General features: G+C 38.0%; 1 protein-coding gene across 2 annotated transcripts in view; it reads left to right on the forward strand.

Moving 5' to 3' along the window:
- Positions 1 to 25,765, forward strand: part of foxp1b (forkhead box P1b) — a 206,310-nt gene that overhangs the window by 61,288 nt on the left and 119,257 nt on the right. The gene's annotated exons all lie outside the window — the stretch shown is intronic.

The raw sequence follows: 25,765 nt of genomic DNA on the forward strand, positions 1-25,765 counted from the left end.
GGAACAGTCTGATAGGCTTAGGTGTGTTGCACACAGTGGTTCTCAAATAGTGGGTCAGACGCAGCAGTGGAGAACTCCCCTTGGGGGGCAAGTAGGGATTTCTGCATAGAGGAATGCTACCATAAAAGCAATGTTTTGAGTTGTCTAAGACTGAGCCAAGTGTTCAAAGTATGAAAATAACAACAGTCTTTAATTTTAAAGTACTTGTGTGTCTTGAAAATTGTGAGATACTCAGGCAAAAAAAAAAGAAGAAGTTTAGAAAAAACACATTGAAATGGCAGCAGGTAGGAATTGAAAAGCTGAAGCCTGGATGGTGTTGTTGAATTTATCATTTGAAGGTTTTGTTATTGTTTTTAAAATAAATCAAAAACTTGATTATTAATAATTAATAGATTAACAGACGTGTGCATAGCTTTGTGGGGTAGGTTGAGCATGACATGATGTAGTTACTGAACACTGAAACATTACTTTATGATTACCTCTATAATGTAATACAATGATATCATTATTAGGAGAAAATATTGCTTGCTCTGCATTGTGACAAACACAAAAGGTGCAGCATTTTGTTGTATGATTGACCAGTTATTTACATTGTGAGTTTTTGTAACATTTTCCTGTTACATTATGCATCACTAGCTTAACCTTGCAAAGCAGATAGACACGCCCATTTCCTTGTTTTTTACTGGCAAATCCATCTTGTTAAGCTCCCATCTGAATCGTTTGGGTCCGGTTAGAAAGTGACAGGACCAATCAGCGATGAGGGGTAGTACTTTCAGGCGCAACAGAGTCATGACTTAAACAAGCAGCAGCAGCAAGAGCTCGTGCAGTTATGGAGGAAGATATTAGTGTGGATGCTGCTAAAGCACCGGTTTTATCAGAACTTGTCAACATTTCTTCATTTAAAGAAGAAAAAAGAACAGCAGTGAGTTGTTGTCTTTTCAAAAATGACAAAAGTCGAGTACTTACATGTCTATAGTTGCCATGTTTCGCAATAATCCTCAGTAGCTGCACACGCACAGCTTGATAGCGGCTACATCATGTGTTTTGTTGCTCTGATTGGCCCGTAGAGATGTGACAGACAGAACGTTCACCCAATCATACTTCGAATTTTTTTCAAAGCCTCTGCCTTTTCTCAAACATTTCCTATTGAAGCTTTCCCAGATGGATGTGTGAAACACATCCATCTGTCAGGTTATCACTAGCTGGGTTTCCATTACAGTTTTTTCACAAAATAAAAGTGATATTTCTTAAATTTCAATTAGGTACAATTGCACTTTGAATGCGTTTCCATTGAAAGGAGTTTTGGGCATAGGCCTTGAAATTCTCGTAAAATTTCATCTCTCGTAAATCTGCTGCAGGGAAGCTTGACGCTCGAAACCTGTTGCGTGTTGGTACGGTTTTGGTTACATCTACGGCAGTTGCCTTAATAATTTTGAACTAAAGACGAAGACAATGGATGATGGTTCAGAGTTAAAGTTCATATGTATGGCAAAAGCCACACGTAAGGGTATGACGTTAAGAAAAGTCTTGTCTCTTCTTCTGTCCACATGAACTGCGCCATGTTGTCTCGGAGTGACTGGTCATGTGACACCGTACGTCACGTCCCGTGACTTGTATATGCAAAAAAAATGTTTCCATTGCAGTTTTGCGACACATGTCTATATCGAAACGCCTGACAAACCTCCTCATGAAAGTGTAAAAACTTTTTAGCGATATTTTAAGGTTTTTTTGAAATTCAGGTGTTTCCAGTTTTTTATTGCGCTACTTCGATTTTGCGCATTTCCAAGTTTAATGGAAATCCAGCTACTGTTACATTATCAGCTTTTACATAAAACACTGACCAAACCATTTGGAGAGTAATTTCAGACTTCATAGTTAAGCCATGATGTTCACAAGTGTCAGGTTGCCAGGGAATGAAGCAAAAAGAATTGGTTAAAAGTGGCAAAAATGGGATAAAAATGTCAAAAATGGGCCAAGAAAGGCAAAAAAGGGGCAAACATGGGAGGAAAAAATGTTTAAAGCTGTTACAAAGTGGCAAAAATGAGTTAAAAATGTGGGACAATGGGGGAAAATAGTGATGAAAATTGGTTAAAAAGTTGCCCCAATGAGTAATTAGAACATCAGAACCCAATAACAGCTTGGCACACTTTGCAGCTCCAAAACAAGCTAACTGTTAGCCAGGACCATAGCACCAATGCTACCGATCTCACACGCGTTTTGACAACATCAATAAATCTCAACTGGGGAGGGCCTATTCTCTGGGGTTTTTTCAGGGGCCAAGACAATCATGTGGCCAGACCTGATTACCTGCATGACAATCACTTCGAGGTTCACTGCACTAAATAGAAAGCTAATGCAAAATTTATTCAAGAAAGTAAAGATTCAGTCCAGAGTTGCTGTACGATGCGCAGTATGTGGTTGAAAAAGTAATGATTTGTTGTTGTTGGTACAGCTTTGGATGTTTTGAAAATCATTAAAATTCTGCAGTAAATGAAGGCTCATTATAAGTACCCATGAAGTATTGATCTATTTACCTAGGTTTATCTAATATTTGTTTAAATAATCAAAGCACTACTATAAAATGTAATCAGGAATGACTCATGATTTACACATTAACTGAGGATTTACTGGCAGTTCCTTCTCCATTCCTCAGCTGTTTCCTTGTAATTATACAGAACATTGTGTGTTCCTTCGTGTGAAGTGTCATCAAAATAAACAAGTGCAGTCATAAAGGGGGGGGGGGGGTGCAGAACGGTTTAGTGCAGATTTATGCTGGGATGAAAATAGGGCCTCTGTATTAGTTCTCTTCACTGCAGTTATTGCTAACTTTAAAAAAGTAATTTCTTTATATCAGCATCAAGCAGAAAATTGCTATGTATTAGTAAAAGGCTTGGTAAGCTTCTAATTCTTTGGCATTTACAGTCGACTGTGTTTCCATGCATTTATAACACTGAATCTTAAGAGCTCCTTTAATCGCTTATGCCTAGCCTGGAACATAATAAACAACTTGCTGTAGTGAAAGTGCCACATGGGGGGATTTCTAGCAGGAAAGTTAAACACTTATCTCACTGGCAGTTTTGTTGCTGTGTTTTTCATGCACTGTAAGCACCATAATCTATATGAGCTTGGTCGCCGTAGTTAAAAACAGAAAGAGATTGATTAAATTCAAGGCAGTGTGAAATGAAAACTTATCCTTCCTACAAAGACATCACGACGGACACGAGGCACAAAACATGAATGTGTGCATCTGCCTTCTACTGTTCATTGAGATCTCAGGATGCGTCGCTGAAAAACCTTCATCTGGCCACCGTCTGCTCTGCTGTTGCCGCTGCGTCAGCCTCGATCATATCACGCTCAGCCAGGTCACCTGCATCTCTTTGGTCCAGGAGGAATTGCTCTCAAAATGTTACAGATGTGTTATCTTGAAGATAGTTAAATATGTTTTTTTTCTGAGTACTTTCAATTTCCTTTTCTATCAGTATGGAAGTGAAATGTCTGCTTTGTTCCAAAACATATTTGGGGTATATAAACTCTGATGGGTTATGAGAGTGAGAAGCTGTGATAACAGTCTGCTAGCAGAGGCTGAAGAACGGCTGTACACAGATATTCTGAGAGATTGAGAGAGACCACACAAGTAAACAAATCCTGTCTGAGCATGACTTGTTATATAGAACGATGACACCAGGAAGTGATTCTTCCTCAGAGCAGAGAGAAAACAACCAATAACTTGAGTTGATTTGCTGTTTTGAGCAAAATTGAACCTTTTATTATTTTTCATATCCTAGGCTGATATCTTTCATTAAAAAATATCAAAACTGGGGCTGTGAAAAATGTTGATGAGTTTCAACAAATTAATCATGGAAAAATAACATTACTAAAAATGCATGCAGGTTGGTTGCAAGGGAAAAAACTTTGCAATAGCTGCACTCTAATAAGCATTAGTAAAGCATTAATAAATAGTTGACTCATCAGCTACAAAGCATTATTATTAAAAGATATACCATTTATAAACATATATAAATGTATGTGCTAGTAAGGTATTAATAAAGGTGTATGTTAGGATAAGAGTTCAGTTATAAATGCCATACTGAACACACAACAAAAACTGTTTCGCATATCAATTGCAAGGGATTTTTTACATGTCCATCTGAGAAACTGTCTTTACAACATGTTTAGGAGGGCAGAACCCATAAAAAGGGTAACAAGCAACCTTGGAGGGTGATTTGATGAATGTTCTGTCTGCCACGTTCATTAAAGGCCATTCAGAGCTACAAAATATATGACAAATATATGATGTAGTATCAGTGGTGGGTAGAGTACACAGTCACAGTACTCAAGTACTGTTACTTAACAATAATAATTACTCGAGTAGAAGTAAAAGTACTCATAAAAATAAGTACTTGAGTAAAAGTAAATAAGTACTTTATTAAAAGTAGTATCTTCATTTTGTGCAATTTGTTAAAATGTATTGCATTAAAACATATTCAGGGGGCCAGTAATGTAAACTGTACATTGTCATAAATAAAGTAGCATAACTTGCCCAAAGTAAAAGAAATAAAAAAAAACTTCATTTAATACATAAAGCAGCAGTCAAATTATGTTTGTTAATCACAACTATGGGATGAAAAATTCAATATAATGAGAAAAAACAGACTTTTTCTCTCATAATAGTTATCGTTTTTCTACATGATTTTAATCTGACATATATGATTTTATACCTTGCACTTCTTACTTTTTAATCACATTATATTAATTTTATAATGTGTTAATGATTTTTGGTTCATATTTATGAAATTAATCTTGTGAACTGGTCTCATTTCTGACTTTTTGCCCTTTTTTATTTAATCTTACTTTTTAGCTCCATTGTATGAATTTTTATCCTGATTTTCACTCAACAAATTTGGCAAGCCAAACTGAAACTTATTAAAACCAAAGACAACGTTGGCCCACTAGCCCCACACTATAACCATGTAAGGTAAAATCACTGATATAAGAAATATCCCACATGCACATGGAAATAGTATCACCTGCGACATCACGTTAAATAATGGCGTGTAAAATCACATTTGTGGCAGAGTTGCAGAGATATTTGGACACTTGACACCATTTATCACTGACACAACTGTGTCTTTGCAGTCTGCAAGTTAAAACAGATATTTGAATCTATACATTTAGCTAACTAGCAGTGCAGTCGTTAACTTTTTAGCTTTCTTACCATAACGTGCTTTCTTAGATTTGACATGCTATTTTTGAAGCTTGAGATTTCCACCGTTTTAGGTAGACACAGTAGGCAGTGCATTATGTGGCTGTTATTCCTCATCATTTGAAAGGCAAACAGTCTTGATGTTGGACCAGGGATGAACATGCTCCTCTGAAGGAGACGCAGGTATTACATCATCAGCCATTATCTCCAACTGTTGATAGTTAAGGGGGAGGGGTCAGTCCTCCATTTACTCTGTGGTGCTGAGGATTTTACCTCACACTGCTGTGAGAGCTCAGCTGAGTGTAAAAAATACTTAATGAAAATAAATTATGGAAAAGTAGTAGTAGCTACCAGTGCATGCCCAATGTAACGGAGTAGAAGTATCGTTTTTTGAAACACAAATGTAACGGAGTAGGAGTAAAAAGCGCTCAAAAACTATTCTCAGAAGTAGGATTTTTCAAAAAACTGCTCAAATACATGTAACAGAGTAAAGGCTCGGTTCAGCCTTTACTCTGTTACATGTATTTGAGTAAAGGCTCGGTTCAGAGTAAAGGCTCGGTTCAGCTTACTGCACAGACGGCCGCACGGACAAAAACTGATGCGGAATCATGATGCAGAAACGTCTGGTGCATTTATACCTAGCGCTGGCTTCCTCTTCGCCGCAAACTGATATTCTCCCAAAGCTAGGGGGCAGTGTCTTCAATAATCACGTCCGTAGCGTGTTTAATGCCATTTTCACGTCTGCCGCGTCCGCAAAAATTTCAGCCATACAAGAATTGGCCGCGCACGTCCCCAAAGAGGCGTGTCTTAATATTTGAAGTCACGTTCGACGCGCGGACAATCGCGACATCAAGCGTAAAACAGGCTTTGATGTAACGTTACTACCAACCTCTGTGTAGTATGCACGTCACTTAACGGAATAACCAACATTGCATGAGCTTGACAAGCAGCTTTTATCAGAGGAGCCTGTTGTTAATAAGAGTAAAAAACACCTTTTTCCACCAAGAAAAGCTGTCTGTGCAGTTGTTTGTTCTTTTAATAAAGAAATGTCCAGTTCTGATAAAAGTGCTGCTAGCGTCATCCACGCTAGTCTCTTTACTAGTTGCCATTGTTCGCAGGTTTTCAGTAACTAAACCACGCCTATAGTGATTGCCTTGTTCTCCTCATATGACACTGATTGTTCCTTTTATTCTCTGACTGGAAACAGATGTTTCAGCTCAAAGCTTTGCATGATGAATCTGTCTTATGAGAGACAGAATCTGGTCAAATAATACTTTGCTAATTCCCCAATAAGGCATCTAAAGTTGTTTTAAGTAAGTCACTAATAAGGCATCAGTAGTGATGACCCAGGGCTGCCAAAATTAATCGCATTATCACAGTTAACTTTGATCAACAATTAGTGCTCTTATTCTTTTTAATCAAGATTAATCGCATGCTTTATTTTCACTTTCTTTAACGTGGTTAAGCCACTGCAGCATCTCCCTGCAGTCACTGTAATGTAAAATAAGTCCACCACCGTCACTTAATGTCTTACAGTCAAAAATCACCTGAACCGTGTGCTATCAAACATTAACCTTTTTGCTGTTCACCTATTTCCTCTCACTACATAACAAGTTCATTTTTCCAAAGTTAAATTCATGTGTAATATTCAATCTGCCTATGAAAGCAGCTCTATATTTATTACCTCGGACAAGGAGGTTATGTGATCGGGTGGGTTTGTTAGTTAGTTTGTTAGTTAGTTTGTTAGCAATATAACTCAAAAAGTTATGGACTGATTTTGATGAAATTTTGAGGAAATGTCAGAAATGGCATAAGGAAGAACCGATTAGATTTTTGGAGTGATCTGGATCACCGTCTGGATCCAGGACTTTTTTAAAGGATTCTGTACTATTGGGAGATAGGGCTAATGGTGGAGGTCTGCGCTGTTACCACTTCACACCAGGAGATGGCGGACATGAGTAACTTCAATCCCAGTAGCATTTTGGGTGTGTTTCTACTCAAAGTTTTGGAGTTCATAGAGTTTGAAAGACACACGCCCAGTTGAGGAGACAAGTAAGTGTAACAGAGAGAAAGACAATGCTGGGAGGAATAGAGGAATATTCCCCCTCTGCCATGACTTCCAGTCATCCGATGAGACCATGGGTGAGACTGTCAGTGCATCTGTTGGCACTGGCAGGCAATGCTTCCACCATGACAGTCCACCCGTAGTGAAGGCAATGCTTTCCACCCCACCGGGGAGGGAGTAATCGGCAAATTCTGTGGTGGGGGGCACATGGGGACGGATCCAGGAATTTTTCAAAGGATTCTTTACTGTTGGGAGATAGGGCTAATCGTGGAGGTCTGCACTCTCCGAGTGCTTTTCTAGTTTCTTTTTATTTAACCTTTATTTAACCATGAGTATCCCTATTGAGATACAAAAATCTCTTTTAGGGAGTCCTGGCCAAGACAGCAGCGTATGTTTCACACGTATGACATTCAACAGGACACAAAAACAAAAGTTACACCAATCAACAAATCAGCAGCTTTCAGCAGAAAAACGTGGACACACTGGTCAAATGTTCCCTAATTCTAGCTTTAAAAATCTCCTAAACTAACACAACGGTCGAGTTTAAGATGACCCCGTAACTCTGACCAAGACAATGGAGCTACAACATGAAAAGCTCTCTGACCAGAGTTCGAGGGATCCCATACATGATAAATCCATGAGAACATATCAAAACAGGAGGTCAGTCACCTGTGGTCGAAGGCAGAAGAAAATTCCAATATGATGCAAAAACAGTTTAAAATGCAAAGTAGTGGAATTTGGAATGTGATTAAAAGGGTGCACTTAATCATGATTAATCGAGATTAATCATGCAAAAATGTGGACTGTTAGCATTAATGCACTAATTGAGATTAATAAAGGTCCCTAATTAATGCATAATCTTTAAAAATTGCAACCAGTCACAGGCTTTTAGCCCCTTTCAGCATTTTTGGGTAAGCCACTACAACATCTCCCTGCCACAGTGATGTAAAATAAGTCCACTAATAACTCATTTCACTTTAAAAACTCAGACAGTTTAGAGGACGAGTAAAAATCCTCTGTGCCTTGTGTTATCAAATATTTCCCTTATAACTGCTCTTATTTCCTTTCCAGTCCATAACAAGTTCCTTTTTCCGTGGTTAAGTTCACATTATAATCTGAGATCAACCCGAAGTTCCTTATTTTCTTTCAAAATAAAGCAGATGTGTGTCTAAAGAGAGAATATTTTGTATCTGTGACCAATGTTTGACTTATTAATGTCAAGAGTTGGATTTTTTTTGGTCACCGTATGATGTCACCTACAGTTGAATGATATTTCTTTGTGATTCTTAGTTTGTTTTTTTTTTTTATTTTGTTTTGTTTTTTGGGCCTTCTCTTGATTTAGCCTGTGGTCCCTGTGTTGTTTTAACAGTCTCTGGTCAGTAACAGAAAATGAAAGGCTGTTCTGTGTACTGAAAACAGAAATGACAAACACAGTTAGTTGAAAAATTTCCATCTGATAGCAAATATTTTATTATTGACTACATGCCCTTATATGGCTTACTGCTTGTCAAACTGACCCAGAAGAGAGTGGAGAGCCTTTCTGAGGATAAAGCTCCCAGCTGCCCACAGACGATGAGATACAACTGTAACAGCAGGAAAAACTGCATTGGCCTTGCAGTGAGTCAGTGTTTGGTCTGTTTTTTATCCAGTATAATTTTCCTGGAGAGTTGTCAGACAAATCCAGGTGTAATGTCATCAAAATCTTAATCCTGGGTGTTTCTCTGACCATCTGGTATTCTCCATGTGCCATCTGTAAAGAGGGTACTAGGCTTGAGTTTCAGTTAACCTACAGTTTAGTCTGGCTGGATGTGGAAGAAGGGTCTTCTTGGATACGTGGGCTTTCTCTTCCCCAAGTGGTGAAAGATGACTGCAGCCTCACTCCAATCCTAAAATCCTCACGTTTATGATATTTGCCCAGAATTATCTGTGCCTGTGGATGAATGAAAAGACAGAGCATGAGGAATGTAGAAGGTCAAACCACACGGTTTACACAGGACAGAGCCAGAGAATCCTTGAGAAAATACCGGGGCCAGGATCAAACAGACATCATGTGATACAGTGCTTCTACTGACCTTTAAACTGGTGCATTTTACTGCCATATTTGGCAAATGCTGCAGTGAATGTGAAATAATTACAGTTTGGATATATGATAAATGCAAGTTAAAGAAAGCATAAAGGAATATGTCAGATGACTGTGACTGCACTCATATGGACATGAGTCTCCTGGTTTTGATCATATTCAGGAAGTGTTGTTTACGTGCACACAGAAACACCTGGTTATTCACATCCTCTGTTTTGACTGATGTCAGCCTGTCACTGCCTCTGCACAGGCCCATCCTCATCTCCACACACTTAAAAAGGAAAGCATTTTGATGCTCATATATATTTATTTAATTACTAGAAAATAGAGCTCAATTCCTCCCTCTCTTCAGAAGAAAATACTTTGGTTGCTGATGCATCATTTTGCTGAGGCTGAGCAGGTCGATAGGAAAGTCAAAGGGGAAAGTTTTCTGGAGCCCAGCTGCATAGAGGGGCCCTAACGCACTAGCAAAGGCATCCCAAAGTCAAGCAATTATAAGATTTATTTTAAACATATCAAACATTCATCAACAACTAAACATTCATAATAAGTTCACTTCATCCAGTTTTAAAATTAAATTTCTCCTTCTTCAAATTATACAAGCTTTTATTTTTATAACATTTATGCTGCAGGTTGGCCCTTGGACTTTCTTGGACAACAATCTCTGTGTGAAGACAGGCCTGCTCACAGAGTTGACTGGCCCTTAAAAAGACGAGAGAATGGACCTTCCACTGTTGTGACCTATTAATAATACCAATACATGTGTGTTGGAGCAGTAGCATTGACGCTAGCGTCCTGGTTTACATCATTGCTTAAGAAATTTCCTGGTTTTAATCCATTTCACAACTTTCTAACCCATTTTCCCACTTCTTTTTGCCACTTTTGACCATTTTTTTGCTGCTCTATGCCCATATTTGCCTTTCTTTTCCCACTTTAACCCAATTGTTGCTATTTTATTCCCACTTGTATGACCTTATTTGACACTTTCAATACAATACAATACAATACAAGAACTTTATTCATCCCCGTTGGGAAATTAACTACTTAATTCACTACTACTACTTACTCACACTTAATTGATCGTTGCTGCTTTATGCCCTTATTTGCCACTTTTTGTTGTCACTTTTAACCATTTTTGTGGATTTTTACCCATTTTTGCTGCCTTTTTGCCACTTTTAACCGATTGTTGCTGCTCAGTGCCTTTATTTGCCACTTCCTGGTGTCACTTTTAACTGATTGTTGCTGCTTTTCACCCATTTTGTTATGTCTTGTTGCCACTTTTAGCCCGTATTTGCTCATTTTAACTTATTTTTGCTAATTTTCACCCATTTTCCTACTTCTCTGTGCCTCTTTTGATCCATTTTTGACTATTATAACCCATTTCCCCCTCCTCTTATTGCTACATTAAACCCATTTTTGAAAACTTTTTGACACATTGAGCCATTTTTGCCACTTTTTGCCAATTATTGCCACTTTGTAGCCACTGTTGTTCCTTTCCAAGGGTATTCCATTAATTTCCATTAAGGTTGTCTTGGTTTATTCTTCTTTCTTTCTGTCATCCTGATGCTTTTGCACATCACTGTTTAGCTCTGAAGTCTGACATTACTCTCTTATTGTTATACCAGTGTGTCCATCCACATTGTTAAAATTACTAATTAAATGGTAATTCTATCTAAACAAAAGGGTTTACATTTTGAAAAAGACTGTAGTTTACTACAGCATGATTAAATAACGTGCATTTTTTGTTTGAAAGGAGTGGTTATCATTCAGGCTAAAAATAAAATATGGTTATCATAGTTTAACTTTACAATGGTCCATGATTTTGATGACCTCCATGGACCCCCAGTTTAGCTTGGCCCCTGAAAACTCTCCCCATTATACCCTTTTATAGTCAGCCCTGTGTAGAGGCTAGCACTAATGCTAATGATCAAGCATTGTTGATATTATTAAATAACATTCTTGAAGGGCCTTTTTTAAACCTTTTGGAGGCCCAGTTGCCGCTGTGGATGGTAAAGTGGCCATTAGTATTAAATAAGGCTGTCAAACAAATTTAAAAAAAAAGTTTAACCAGAATTAACCCCAGATTATTATGATCCATACTCTCTTTTTCATATTTGAATTAAGGCTGTCAATATTAATCACATTAATCTTGATTAATCTTGCCTTTTTGCTGATCCTTTATTTCATTTTCAATCCATAAGAAGTTCATTTTCCATGGTAAACCTCAGGTTAATCGTCCTTCTGCCTGTGAATGCAGGTCTGTATCCAAACAGGAAGTTGATTACCCTTAGTTTAAGGCAGTAGGAAAATCCAAAATAACACAAAACCAGCTTGAAATGCAAAATGGTGGTATTTTATAAATGCTATAAAAGGATACGATTAATTATGATTAACTACAGGATTCTGAGATTAATCGCAGTTCTAAGTTATAGTTGTTTATTTCATGAATTCTTCTATTTTTCATTTAAAACTGTTGTTGTTTGATTTGGATTATTGTTCTGTGTTAAACTAAGGGTTATTGACTTTTTTGAACAAAAGCCTGGTTTTATTTTGGAAGAAATAAGGAACTTGGGTAGCTCAAAGACTATGACATGCATTTAACCTTGGAAAAAGGAGGTTATTTTAAGTTGAAAAGGAAAATAAGGTAGCAGCAAAAATGAATTGTTTGTTAAATGGTCTCTCATTTATTGCAATGCAATTAATGCATCAGTGCCAAGAGCCCTAGTATTAACTCATCCCATCCATTCATATTCACACATCACTGATGTAGCAGTGGGACCAATATCACATCTGCAGGAGGAGGGTTGAACCCTCGACCTTCCGGTTAAAAGACGACCACCTATCAAGCCACAGTCACCCACTGTAGTCACCAGGTGCCAGAAAATAGGGTGAGGCCCATGCATGCCAACCAGTTCTCTCAGTTGAAAAAAATATTTCTCACAATCATAATAAGAGCTTTTTTATGATTTCTGAAATTGGGATATGAAACATAAAACAGGATACTTGAAAAACCTGATGTAAACACACTGAATGTTTGAAACATTTCTTCTCTTCTGTTTTTATTAAACCTCTTCTCCTCCATGAAATAATAATTTGTTTATTAAAAAGCCTTTGCCTTTTGTTTTATTTGAGGGGACGGCTGTTCTGTTTGAAATTAATAAACTTTATATAAGGTTACTCACTCGTTTCAAATTAACTTTCTGAAAAGGTCAGCAGGTTTTCACATAAACATATATGAAGTCAGAGATGTATTAACACTTTAAATATAGGTATAGCAGGGGCATCACTGGCATGTTATTTTTTCCTTTCCTGTCCCCAGGGACACATAGAGACAGGGTGCTCTGTGCATACAGTGTTTATTTCATGAAGCACTTTAAAGTAGGGTATGCGCTGGTAAAAACAAATATAGTCAAAGAAAGGCTAATGATGTGCACAGACTGTAACGCTGAAAAGAGTTCAGATAGAAAGAAGAGGCAGACAGATAGTCTGATCTAGGACTAATGTGGTAGTGAATATGACTGAATAAATGTTGTTTCAGCAAAACAGAATAACTGCTAGCAGTGTGGTATATTTGGACATAGCATACTTTATATATAAGTGAGATATCTGCATTTCCTGTGGGTTTCTTCTGTGTGAAGTCATCTGCTTCCTGCCAACCATTGTACCCTCATCAGCATCTCTGTGCAGTAATCACTCTCTGTAACTGATGCATTGGATATGGCTTAGAGTCACTTTTAAATGCACTGTAAATTCATCAGCAGGAAGCGCTCAATCAGAACAATAACAAACGATGACGTGCTGCTCATCTCCACTGCCTCTGATAGCTGACTTCCTGTCTTGAAATGAAGAAAATATTCAATGAAGACTGCCCTCCATGAGGTGTATTTGCGAGGTAGTGAACCAAAGTTTTCATTTCATGGATGAATTTCCACACAACAAGGGAGAAAAGCTGTTAAAGATGGCCTTATTGTTCACTCTGTGACCTAATCTCAAAGCATTCTGGGATCACTAAGAGCACCACCACTTTTAACAGCTTTTTCTCTTTCACTGTGTGAAACAAATACACCATATAGAGTACATTTTTTTTTGTTGAAAGGACTTTTCATTTCAAATAAAAAAGTAGGCCATGGAGGTGGGCAGACCTGAGCAGTGCACTTCTACTAGACTTTAAATGTCTAGTGTGGCCACAACATAAAGAGGGATGGAAATATTTTCGGTAATTTAAGTACTTAACTAAGTTTATGATATAGTAGTGGTCATTTTTAATCAGCATAGACATTTCAATGAAAAAAAATACTACTAACTACTATACGTATTGTCCCTTTAAAGTTGCACCCCTTACGAGCCAGCAGTTAATTTGTGTAATGTACCTTTAAAACACAGTGTTGGCAAGTTACAAGGGGAACAGTGTCGCTAGAAGGCACCTTGCTTATCCTTGAGGTCAGTTTTGTGTGACTACTGTTTTGCTCATCTTTGATAACTAAGAGACTGTAAAACCAAGCTACAGCCCCAATGCCAAAAAAGTTGGGGCACCTTGGATATGTAAATAGAAACAGAATGCAATTATTGGAAAATCTCATGACCCATATGTTACGCACAATAGAACATAAATGACATATCAGATGTTAAAACTGAGACATTTTACTATTTTATGAAGATTATTAGCTGATTTTGAATTTGATGGCAGCAGCACAGCTCAAAAAAGTAGGAACAGGGCAACAAAAGTCTGGAAAAGTAAGTAGTGCAACTAAAAACCAGCTGTAGGAGCTTTTTTATGTCTAATTATGTTAATAGGCCACGGGTCAGTAACATGACTGGACATAAAAGGAGTGTTGTGGAGCGGTAGAGTCTCTGAGAAGTAAAGATGGGCAGATCAACAATCTGTGAAAAACTGGGTCTAAAAATTGTGGAACAATTTAAGAAAAATGTTCTGCAATGTAGAATTACAAAGACTTTGAATATCACACCATCTACAGTCCATAATATCATCAGAAGATTCAGAGAATCTGGAGAAATCTCTGTACACAAGTGAAAAGTCTGAACGACGATATTGGATGCTTGTGATCTTTGGGCCCTCAGGCGGCACTGCATTAATAACAGGTGTGATTCTGTACTGGAAATCACTGCATTGGCTCAAGAACACCTCCAGAAATCATTGTCTGTCAACATAGTTCACTGTGCCATTCACAAATGCAAGTTAAAGTTGCATCATGCAAAGAAGAAGCCATATGTGCACATGATCAAGAAATGCTGCTGTCTTCTCTAGGCCAAAGCACCTATGAAATGGACTGAAGCAAAATGGAAAACTGTTCTCATGAATCAAAATTTGAAATTCTTTTTGGAAACCACAGACATCGTGTCTTGTGGACTAAAGAGGAGAGGGACCATCCAGCTTGTGATGGTGAGGTTGCATTTGTGCCCATGGTGTGGGCAGCTTACACACCTGGAAAGGCGCTATCAACGCTGAAGAGAATACAGAAGTTTTATAGCTGCATACGCTCTCATCCAGATAATGTCTCTTTCAGGGAAGGCCTTGCATATTTCAGTAAGACAATGCTAAACCATATGCCACATCTATCACAACAGCATGGCTTTACTCTAGAAGAGTCTAGGTGCTGAACTATCCTGCCTGCAGTCCAGACCTTTACCAGCAGAAAACATTTGGCACATCATAAAATGAGAATACCAACAAAGATGACCCAGGACTGTTGAGTAGTAGTAGTAGAATTTTACAGCATTCCTCTCTGAAGATTCCAGCTACTGGTCTACTCACTTTCCAGATTTTTACAGACTATTGTTAAAAGAAGAGATGATGCTACCCAAATGTAAACATGGCCATGTTCCTACATTTTTGAGATGTGTTGCTGCCATCAAATCAAAATGAGCACATTTTTCATGAAATGGTAAAATTTTAGTGTCAACATCTGATATGTTGTTGATGTTCTATTGTGAATAATATATGGATTTCTCAGATTTACAAATTATTAAATTCTATTGTTATTTACAACTTACACAGTGCCCCAACTTTTTTGGAACTGAGGTTGTATTTAAAAGGAACCCTGCAAGTTCCTCTTGTTGGATAGATATTTTGTATCTCTTGTATGTATACTGACCTAAAAAACTCACCAGGTATCTGCATTTTGAGTAAATTTGAGTTTATCAGCTCACCAGGCTGTCTCCATGTTTTGGTCCACACTGGTAGTATGATGTCACAGTTCTGCAGCGCTCCTCACCATTCCTACGCAGGCAGCAACTGGTGTTTCAGACTGGCAACCAGTGTTAGGGCTGCATCTCACACACAGAGAATTTTAAAATTTGCGGTCTCTTCTATTTTTTATTTGCACCATGAGCAGTTATCTGTCCATCTAGACAGGAAAATGATAAATACAGAATCATATTTACCTTCTTGTAGCAAATATTTATGTCCACATCAGCAGAATATTTGAAATCCATTTCTTGATGAACCAGATGAAGGCCACGAGCTAAAATGCTTCTGTTTAATAAAGTTGTTCCCCAAACGTCTACTTTTTATGAAGCTGTCTGTTTCCACACAGTATGAAATCACTTCCGGTTTACGCTTTTCAAAGTAAAAGTCCACTTTAGCATTTCTTTGGAGAAACTCCCTTCGTATGTACATACAGCTTTTATTTTGAAGAGCTTGCAGCACGCTTCCACTATACACTGGATCCAGTCACTTGTACAGAGTTTTATTGAGGTAAAACTTAGGAGGAATGACAGAGCTTTGGCAGCAGGGAGATAAAACCAACGCAGCAAACTCAGCTTGGCATGAAAGCTGTTGTGGCAGCAACAGCAGCAAGCAGCAAAACCGTCTGAAACAGCAGTTACTGCATAGGAACGGAGAGGAGCGCTCAAAGGGAGCGCTGCGGAACTGTGACGTCACTCTACCATCGTGGACAAAAACATGGTGGCCTCCTGGTGAGTTTATGAGCTCCAATTTACTCAAAATGCAGATATCTAGTGAGTTTTTTAGTTCAATATACATACAAGAGATACAAAACCCTATCCAACAAGATGAACTTGTCTGATCATGCAGGGTTCCTTTTAAGGTTGATGTATAGGTTATGATAAATGTTGAGCATTGTGGAAACCCTGGACATGGGTTGTACACTAACATCACTACCTCCAACGCTCACAAAACTCTATTAATCAAAAAACATGGACCAACAACTTCAATTCATATTTTTCTGAAATTCGTAGACAAGCATTTTATCAAAATGACATTCTAATTTCTTATAATGTCCACCACAGCTGCTTTTTAGTGTCGTTATCACATCACTGTATCACAACACTGTAGTGTTGATATTGATAAGAGGTAATGCTGGAATATATTTTGATTTATACCAATATATTTTGGAGGAAAACTGTGCGGCTGGGTCCAGCATGCATACTGAATAAGGTATGTCTGTTTTCCTCTGAGGTTTAGGGAAGGCTTTCTGAGCTACCATGCAAGATGTTAAAACTCACCATGTTTTATCTGAAGAGGGAAAAAGCTGGACAGCTAGTGGATAAACCTAACAGCAAATTATACTGTATGTGTGTGTGTGCATGTGCAGAAATATGTGTGCATATATTTAGTAACAGTCAAGATAGTAAAAGTGGAGGGTTTCTTTGTGATTATTGAAGTCTACTTAAGTGTTTCGGCTGAGGCTACATTTGAAGAATTAGGCGTGAAGTGATTAGTATTTTATTGATGAGCTCCTCGAATGGCAAGTGTGGGAAATTGGATCTTTGATCTCCTGGTGTTTTGGAAATCTATTCTGAGTGTGTGGAGCTCTCCAGGTGAAATACCCCCATCACGGAGATGCGTACACAGACTCATTGGCATGTCTTTTAGGAGGGATATTCCTCCCCTTTTCCAACACTCCTTTATATTGTGGATGCATTTACCGAGAGTTGAAACGATAGCCATTGATTTTCATTAACAAATTGGGTATTTGTTTCTAAACTTTAACCAATAACTTTCAAATGTTAATTACAGTGTAATTTAATTTGAGTCCTGTAATGATTATGCTGTTATTATGGACATAAATGATACAGTTAAGCTGAGAGTAATCTCATTTGCATACTTTACCCAGCAGTAAATTAAGCCCTTTCCTGCTTTGCTTCAGCTTTAATTTTCCACTTCTTTTCACGCTGCATCCCACAACCCCTCTGCCTAATAGCAGGACAGTGTGTTTGATGTGAAGAGGCGCCTCCTAACACACAAAAATCTTGTCACAATATGTAATACAGAAATGCTCATTATATCTGCAGATGCTTTTTTAAGGAGTTGGCATTACAAAGGAAGCATGCTTTTATCCTTTCTTGGGATACGAAAACAGTTTTTTCTCTCAGTATATTCATTTTAAATTTTTTTATATTCCTGTGAAGTGTATTAATGATAACAGAGCCATTTAAGATCCTGCAGTCTGGTTTTGCAGGTCTTCTAGGTGTTGATATCTTCAAAGAGAGCGCTGTTCTGCATATTCATCCCCTTAAATATGAAAGAGGGTGTTTGAATGCTCTCTAAAATTTAATGGCTAATGTTGCCTTTTTATGTTAAAAATCTATAAAACAAATTCTGCTTCTTTTCTTTGCACATAATGCTAAATATGCATATCTACCACAGCGACTTAGCCTATTAAAGCTCCTGCATGTGTCCTCATTAGACGAGCAGCTACTCATGGTGTCTGATTGTCTGATGTTTGTCTGATTAAGGTAACCATGCTTGTCGTCCAGGCATCTGTACATGCTAATCAAACATAGGAGAAGGTGCATGGGGAATGTTAAGGACTTTGGCTCACCGTATGGTCATCTTACACTGGTCTAAATTAGCCCTTACATGCTTACAAACATACTTCAGCACCTTCTGCACTTTTAAGGTTGGCTAGAGGATGGTACAGGGGTTTTAACACCCATAATGTAATTGTCCTTCGCTGAGAATTCTGCTCCATTTTATGCCATAAAGAATATTATTTTCTGCCAGCCTATTTTCTCTGTTAGTCTCTAATTGGCTACATAAATCTCGGCCGTTGTGGGTGAGAAATGTTGCAGTGTCACACAGTGTAATCCTCACCCTTATTTACCAATTCATTAAGATTCATTGATGCAGGATCGGTGAGAGGAAATGACAGCATAAATCAGGCCTCCAACATAATGACCCTAATCAGTTGGGAATAGCAGAAAATGTCATGATGAACTATGTCCTTGTGTAAGTGCCACTGTACATTGCCATTGTGCTGCTTTATGAGTCGGACGCATCCTCCTGACATTGGCTGTATTAAACAAAAAAAGAGTTGTTAAAGCCCAATTCCATTAAAAGACTGAAATGATTTAAGGTCTTTTAGTATTAGGCCCTTGGCCCTTTATTTTCAATGTAACTGCTTAATGAAAGGCATTAACTACCTTACTTTTTAACCCTCCCTGTCCTCTCACTGAGAAAATGGGGCTCCTATAAAAATAACATGCTTCTAAGGCTTAAACAAGCCCATTGTCATGCTTCTTCAGGGGCAACAGGGAGGGTCAATGACTTAGAGTATGGGCTCCCAAACTACACTACCCCTGTATAGCTTTAGTGTCTGTAGAGGGAACCTATTCTAGGAAGATTTGTTTTATTCCCTTTACATTATGGGGACAAAAAATAAGGAGACAGGCTCATGGGTTTTATTTTATTTTATTATCCATTAGCAGTATGTAATCCTGTATTGCATTTATTTATTTTTTTGCAATCTTTAGTAATTTGCGCCCCTCTCTCCCTGATTGCTCAATTTTGCTGGACAACCAGCTCATAGAAGAGTGCTGGTTGTTAGGCTGCAATAAACCAAAATTTAAAAAAAAAGTAAAGGGGTCTAAATTCTTTCTGAAGTCACTGTTATGTACCGGCCTATACCTCTGACATGTTGAATGAAAACACACTAAAAGCAACACACACACCAGAAAAAATTACATCTTTTAATGAGGCTGCAAACACATATCAACATAAGAAATCCCTCATCCTCTCCTCTTTGTCACAGCTGCATTCACACGTCACAGATGACCTCAGGTGAAAGGTCATGTGATCTTAACTATCAGGTATCTGATAGCATAATTACTTTAAAAAATGTACGTATTTATTTGGTAAGGGGGAGAACAGGCTTTCATACATGCCCTTCAAAATAAAATTAAGCAACATAGAATACCTGAATAAGGGGCATTTTGGATCTCAGAGGCAGTCATGAAAAATAAAACAGATTTTGAAAGCTTTTGAATGAGATCTTTTTTAGTCTTTAATTTTCTTCTAGTTGTGTCAACATCCTGCTTACTGTGTGTGCATGCATGTTTCTTTGTGTGTTTGTGTTTTTGTCCATCAGCCAGGCCATTGCAATAGAAAAGACCCAGCCATATCAAGGACAATTAGATTACATCTGTTTTAGGACATGAAGTGCAGAAGTTTTGTAACGCTATCATTCTGTAATTAAATTACTGAACACAGGGGTTCATCTGTGCATTTTAATAGGCTTGGACAACTGGACACCAACACTAAAGTTTCCAACTTTTCAGTACCAAACAGGGGAAAGAATATTTTGTTTTGAGAGTCACAGCTGGTTTATGATGCATGGCTGTGCTGTAAAAACAAATAATGTGTTTTTGATCTTTAATGAAAACGCAAATATGTTATTCATGATCAGCCTCTCTTTTTTATATCACAGAACTCCTTGTGCACATTTTAGACATGTTATCATACAAAAATGAATACAAATATTCAATTGTTTTATGTTCCATCATTTAAAAATTATTATTATTATTATTGTTGAACCCCCTGTAAGTCCCTTGTTGACCCCTGATGGTCCCTGGACTTTGAGAACTGCTTAAAAAGAACTTAAAATTCAACGGTAAGATAGATCACAGCTTGGAGCCTTATGGTAATAATAAAAAGATTTTAAATCCAGAAGAGTGGCATGACTCACCAAGTTCACCTTTTCATGGATGTTTCTTGTTGCTTTTAAAACCTTTGAGGACTCTTTAATCCTTTCACACACTAGAGAGAAGTCCTCACATGACAACTCTGATTCTATATATAAACTTTATTTTTATTCAGCTCTGTGTACCTGTGTCTGTCACCTGCAGCAGTTGTATATAATACACAAATGATGCTTTTCTCGTGCTGCATTTTTTTAAATCTTCTGTTATTGTCCATGTTACAAAAATACACAAGACAGTCCAGCTGCAGACCTCCACTCCTGCTAGCTCCACTCTGAGATCCCCTCCCCCGTCAGAGGGAAGTGATGTCAGGATATGAAAATTTGCTTAGCTTTAGGTTAGGTTTAGCATTTTAATTTCCACTGGTTAGATTTAGGGGTAGCTCATTGGGGTAGGTGTATATTTTAATTAAGACGCGCATGATGTATGTCACTTCCGTCTGACAATAGAGGAGGAGGAGCTGGAGGTGGAGGAGCCTATCAGATGGCTGAGAGGATTAGCTTTACGTCACTTCCGTCCTATGATGGAGGTGGCTTCTGTTTTACGTTGTGGAGGTCTACAGCTGGACCCCTCTCCAAAAATATACCAGTTTGGTTTTACAGTATTTACAGGGACAATAAAAAGTTGACATCCCCTTGGATGCTTTACCCTTTAATTGATTTCAGTTTTTAAAAAATACAAAAAAACTTTTTAAATGTCAAAATGACAGCAGATTCTACAATCTGCAATCACAGCATTGGGTCTGTGTTGAGAGGTCTCAGTTGGGCTTGCACTTCTGCATTTTACTTAATTCTTCTTTGGAAAACTGCTCAAGCTCTGTCAGGTGGAATGGGGATCAGGCGTGATCAGCCACATATTCTCTATTAGGTTGTCTTTCTCCCACTTGGCCATGACCTCTCCCACATGCTTCTTAGCAAACTCTAGTTGAGATTTAATCTAAATTTTCTTCAACAGTGGCTTTTTCTTTGCCACTCTTCCATAAAGCTTTGACTGGTGAAGAACACGGGTACCAGTGTGCAGAGTCTCTCCCATCTCAGCTGCTGAAGCTTGTAACTCCTTCAGTGTAGTAATACGAGTTTTGGTGGCCTCTCTCACTAGTCTCCTTCTTCCACAGTCACTCAGTTTATGAGGACTTACACATGTGCCATATTCCTTCCATTTCTTGCCACTGGTTTTGACTGAAATACCAGGATGTTCAATGCCTGGGAATTTTTTTTTGCATCCATCCCTTGACTTATACTTTTCAATAACATTTTCTCTGAGTTGCTCTGAGTGTTCTTTTGCCTTCATGGTGTAATGGTAGCCAGGAATACTGATTAACAGGTGACTGGACCTTCCAGACACAGGTGTCTTTATACTACTATCACTTGAGACACATTCACTGCACTCAGGTAATCCTCATGTCACTAATTGTGAGACTACAAGCACTAACTGGCTGGACCTCTGTTGAATAGGTCAGTCAATTTAACATTAGACCCACCGTGGATCTCTACATACCTAAAACAGTTGAAGGGTCAAATTTACCTGTCATTAAAGTGCCTTGATTTTCATAAATAGCACTGATCAAGGACTGTTAATTCACCACTGACATTGAACAGCTTATTAACCACAGATAGCAAACTAATCACTGTTGGAAGATGATCTGTCACATAGAAAATCATCTTTTTACTGATTGTTAATCCTGAAATTTCCTCATCACTGGATTTTTCTTCCTTAAAAGCACTGAGATTACCTTTTGACATTTAACAATGGTAAGTGTCTTTTTTTCCCCCTGTTGTATCCATGTTGAAGGTTGATCTTTCAACTTCCAAATAGGCATTGCTGCATTAGAGAGATGGTATTTCCATTGTGCCATATTTATTGCTGGTGTGAAATAACTGGAGGAAAATCAAAGCTTTCTTATGGGGTAAATTTGACCTGCATGGTGGTTCTAAATTTAAATTTCTGTTAAAAATGTAGTTTTATGCAAAAAAAAAAAAAAAAAAAAAAAAAACTTTATTACACCAGGTGCTATAAAACAAACTTTTAGGAAAAGTCAAAAACTGACTGTCTTTAATACTGTACACATCAAGTAAGATACAATTAAAGAACAGCCTTAGGTAAATTTGACCCATTGGCAGTTCTAGTGTTAAAGGGGTGAATATTTATGCAATCAAACAATTTACTCTATGTATTTTTATTTATTTGACGTAACTTTGTAGAAATCTGTTTTAACTCTGACATTAAAGTGAGTTTTTTTCTAATTCCTTGCCAAAAAAAAAGCTGAAGCATATTGACCATGATTGATTTTTAAAATCAATTAAAGGGTTAACTACCTAAGGAGGTGAATACTTTTAAAAGGCAATGTGATTGTAATCCTTGTCATCTAAAAAGCAGACATTTTTTAAGATCCCAAGTTATGACATCCCTACAATCCTTTTAAAGATGTCTTGATGTAATACCACGTCTAAACCATGTTACCATTCTTATTAAAAAGATTAAAAAAAGTTTCTGAAGCACTCAAAGTCATTTTTAACCTTGAAAATGGATTTTTGACTAAACGTATTGGCAAGATAAGCTGCAGGAGTCCTTTGCACTGAGCCTGCAGTCAGGGGAGAGATCTCTTGTCCTCTGTTGTCTGTCTACTTCCTGTTATGTTAATGAGCATGGTCTGCATCTGAGCAAGATGATCAAAGTCAAATGAAGGAGAGCTGTTATAAGAAAATATTTGGGGATTCACTCTTGTGAGAGAATTACTTTTCTATTCATGGAAAACCAGATTTAAGGTTTATGGACTTCTCTGTTTACTGGATTTCCTCCAGCTCCATGTGCATTGGTCTGATGTACTCTGGCATCATCTGAATATGGCGGTTTTTTAGTAAGAGGTGTGTCTTCTTAGAAGATTTTAAACCAGTTCAACAACTAATTAATGCAATATCTAATCACACCATCACATTGCTCTAACGTGCGTTTAGGCATGTAGATGAGGTCAAGATGATCTGATGAAGTTTAAGCTGAACATCAAAATGAGGAAGAAAGGTGAACTGACATTAGAGTGATTTGATTGTTGGCCATCTGGTAAGCGAGTTTTTAGCCATTTAAAATGAGCACAGTATTATTTGAGCAATCCCTTTATCAAAATTGGTTTAAGCATGCATACATTGCTTGCTGTGTGGCTCTTTCCCTCTTTATTCTGTGTCACTAGTTTTGCATACATTAAACCACCCCAATGGCTCATTTTCTTAATTGCTTATGGAGAGACCATTCAGTTGGAGATTTGCACCTTCCTGTTACAAATGCATAGAATTTACACAAACAAGCCAGAACTACTGCCCCGTTTAAAACAACATTTTTGGAGGGATTAGTATCTGTCCTTTTTTGCATGGTTTCTTTTTTACAGCTGAACCTCTTAGGGTAAATACTACACATTAGGTTTGTTGTTTTGCCAGAAATGTGTGTTTTCTAGCTAGCATCTGGGAGGGGAAGTTGTTGAAAGCAATGGCCTGTAGAAAGAGTTATGACAAGCTGCAACCTATCCTCCTATGTCCTATCCAGTATTCCTCTTGCTCTCTCTCCTTGTTTAGAAATTCTATTATGGAAGGAGGCTGTGCCAGACTGGAGGGGTGAGCCAGGTCAACATCTGTGTGGAGGGAGAAGAGGGGCGGCTCTAGCCTCAGCCTAGAAAAGAGGGGCTTGTAGGCTGGGTCAAAGATCCTTAGACAGGCCCCTTGGTGTGGGGGTGTTGTGACACATAACTGAACCGGCACAGGCCACAGTGTGAAATTACTCACTTGGATATGGTTCATGAGTGAAGAGGGGATTAAAACCAAAATGAACTGTTTTTTTTTTTGTTGTTGTTGTTTTTTTTACTAGTTTTACAATGATATTGTTACCCCAAACTGTTACTGATGATACGCATACCGTGTACTGAAGATCAGGACTGCTTGAGGTAAATTTTTTTTTTAATAAAAATCATTTGTAGACTGTTATTTCATCTTATAGTAGTGTTACATCTATATTTACATCTTAGTTTAGTTTTAAGATTTCAATCATAATGCCCTTATAATAACCAGCCTCAGGACCCACCATCATTTCTTAAATGAGACTTTGCGACCCAAACTTCAGAAAATTTTAACAACTTATACTTATCTCAATGAATATTGGAGTTTGTGCCACATATGGAACAAAACGTGACTTCAAGAGAGAGGACAAGCATGTCAGTACAGATTACTATTACCAGTACTATTCCGTTACCCATGATAAGGAGCACATTTTCTTTGTTGTTTTGTTATTTTGAGAAGTTAACATGTTAAAATGAGAACACCATTTTTATTTTCCCCAATAAAAGGAATTAAATGAGTTTAGATCTTGGGAAAATATACTTTTTATCATGGAAAACAAATGAGTCGAATAAATTGGATCTGTCTGCTTAGATCTTACTTACATCATGGACTTTATGTCCATTTTTTTCCAGGCTCACATTTTTGACCTACTAAAAACAGCTCCAGGTCCCGACTCACCAATGAAGAATCACTGCCCTAGGCCATGCTTAGCCACCATCGTCAAAGGTGTGGACGTTATTACTTTTCAACAGATTTTTTTCTCATCTCCTGGTAAATGCGTGGATGTCCAGAGCACAACCTGGGATGTGTTAATCCTCCTTCTCAGCCAATGGTGCCCTCGGGTGGAAGTACTTGCTATTGCACGTCTTACTTTAGCCTCAATTTTTGGCCCAAATGTGTGAAAGTTCTGCACAGCACTGTACTTGTGGTGCACAGAAACACAATAGATTAGAGAATAGATGCACATTTTGACGAAAAAATAAAAGATCTCTTGTACTCAGCCATTGTTGTGCAATAGACTCTTGAGCTGGGTATCACCACTGATTGCCTGGATTGATTTGATTCCAATTTACAACCCCCCGATTTGATTTGATTCAACTCAATTTGAAATCAACTCATTACAAAACCTATTTTGCTTTTATGCAAACTCCACCTGTGCATTCATGTGTTTTGCACTGGGACGAGGCTTCGTCTAACCCCTCTGCCACAAAGCCCAGATCAGTGGAGGGCTGCAGTGATGATTGTCCTTCTGGAACTTTGTCCCATCTCCACCTGGGATCTCTGGAGCTCAGTCAGAGTGACCATAGGGTTCTTGGTCACCTCTCTTACTAAGACAATTCTACCCTGATCACTCAGTTCAGGCTTGACCATCTTTTGGAAGAGTCCTGGTCGAGAAAAATCTTTTTCTTGACTGTATTATCAGGCTCCAAAATAAGAAAATTGAAAAAAAAAAAAAAAAAGGGGGGGGGGGGGGGTCTTTAAAACTTTCTGAAAGCTCTGTATCTGTTAGACACAGAGCAATTATCAAATGACAGTACCCCAAACATTGATAAGCAATAAGCATCATATAACTGTTTAGATTTGACAGAAAAGCTACAGCAGATGCTGATACTTCTAGTGTTTGTCTGCTTTCACTA

The sequence above is a fragment of the Cheilinus undulatus genome, linkage group 3, assembly GCF_018320785.1.
Source record: "Cheilinus undulatus linkage group 3, ASM1832078v1, whole genome shotgun sequence".
NCBI lineage: Eukaryota > Metazoa > Chordata > Actinopteri > Labriformes > Labridae > Cheilinus > Cheilinus undulatus.